We start from the raw sequence: 1218 nt of genomic DNA, 5'->3' as shown, positions 1-1218 counted from the left end.
TTTTTCAAGCTCTCTGTTCGCTGTCAGTGATTGGGAACATAAATAAAAATAAAATAAATCGGCTGAGTGTTTGTTACAATGTAGCAGTCTGGAGCCCACAGCAATACAGAAGTATTATCCTGTATAAAGGCGTCCTCAGGATAATGGAAGATTTATTGTAAAACCACGTTGTCCTCCTCTTGTAGACCGCAGATGAGTGGCACCACTATACATGTCAGTGTCAGTACCGGCAGCAGCCTCCAGGGGGAATAAGTGAGGTCATATTTCTTTAGACTTTGTAATGGATCTATCGAAATGTTCAGATGCTCCACCTCGTGGGTACTATTGGTACTGCAGATTAAAAATACCTGAGCCCTTATGACAAATTGCAGAACCGCCTGCATGAAAATTCAGTTACCACATACATCAATGTCCACGTATTTACACATTACTGTTGCAACTTGGTTCCAATATTTCAAGGGAACTTGTGCCGTTGTACTTTGAGTCCGTGGACATCACCGTATAGAGGAGATGAGCAGAATCATATACAGGTGTGTGGGAAAAGATTCATTACAACTTGTATTTTATGAATGTGAGTCCAGTGGGCGGGGCTAGTCAGTGATTGACATATCCCTGCAGTCATAGTCATACAGGGAACAAAAAATCTAATAATATGATCATACCAGAGATTATAAAAATAAAAACAAGATGATTTTTCACTGATTTTGATGCAATCTGGTGATTTTCACAGATTTTTACTGAATCCATCCGAATCGAATCAGTGAGAGTGAATTTTGCTGATTTCACACGAAAAACAGAAAAACCAGGACAGACGCGTGTGCAAATCTATCCGGGTTTTTTTTTCTGAATTTCCTGTGAAATCACTAAAATCATCAGAATTTAGTCACAATTATTCAGTTTAGGTGAATTTATTGAAATTCAGTAACAATCACCAGATAAAGGGCTCATAGGAAAAAGTAGCTCCTTACAATCCCCCTCCGAGGAGACGGAGACCCCACAAGGCGTAGGGGTCTGTGGAGTATCAGCCGTGACCCTTCCCCAGATATATATTTTTTTTAAAAAGGTGATTTTCACTGATTTTTGTGCTATCTGGTGATTTTCACTGATTTTTGTGGTTTCTGGTGATTTTCACTGATTTTCACTGAATTCGCCTGATTCGAATCAGTGTGAGTGAATTTTGGTGATTTCACAGGAAAAGTGAAAAGAAAAAGTTTTTTT

The sequence above is a fragment of the Phyllobates terribilis genome, unplaced genomic scaffold (genome assembly GCF_046119375.1).
Source record: "Phyllobates terribilis strain yellow unplaced genomic scaffold, ASM4611937v1 Scaffold_7__3_contigs__length_470593459, whole genome shotgun sequence".
Taxonomy (NCBI): Eukaryota; Metazoa; Chordata; class Amphibia; order Anura; family Dendrobatidae; genus Phyllobates; species Phyllobates terribilis.
Note: the sequence above shows the minus strand (reverse complement) of the source record.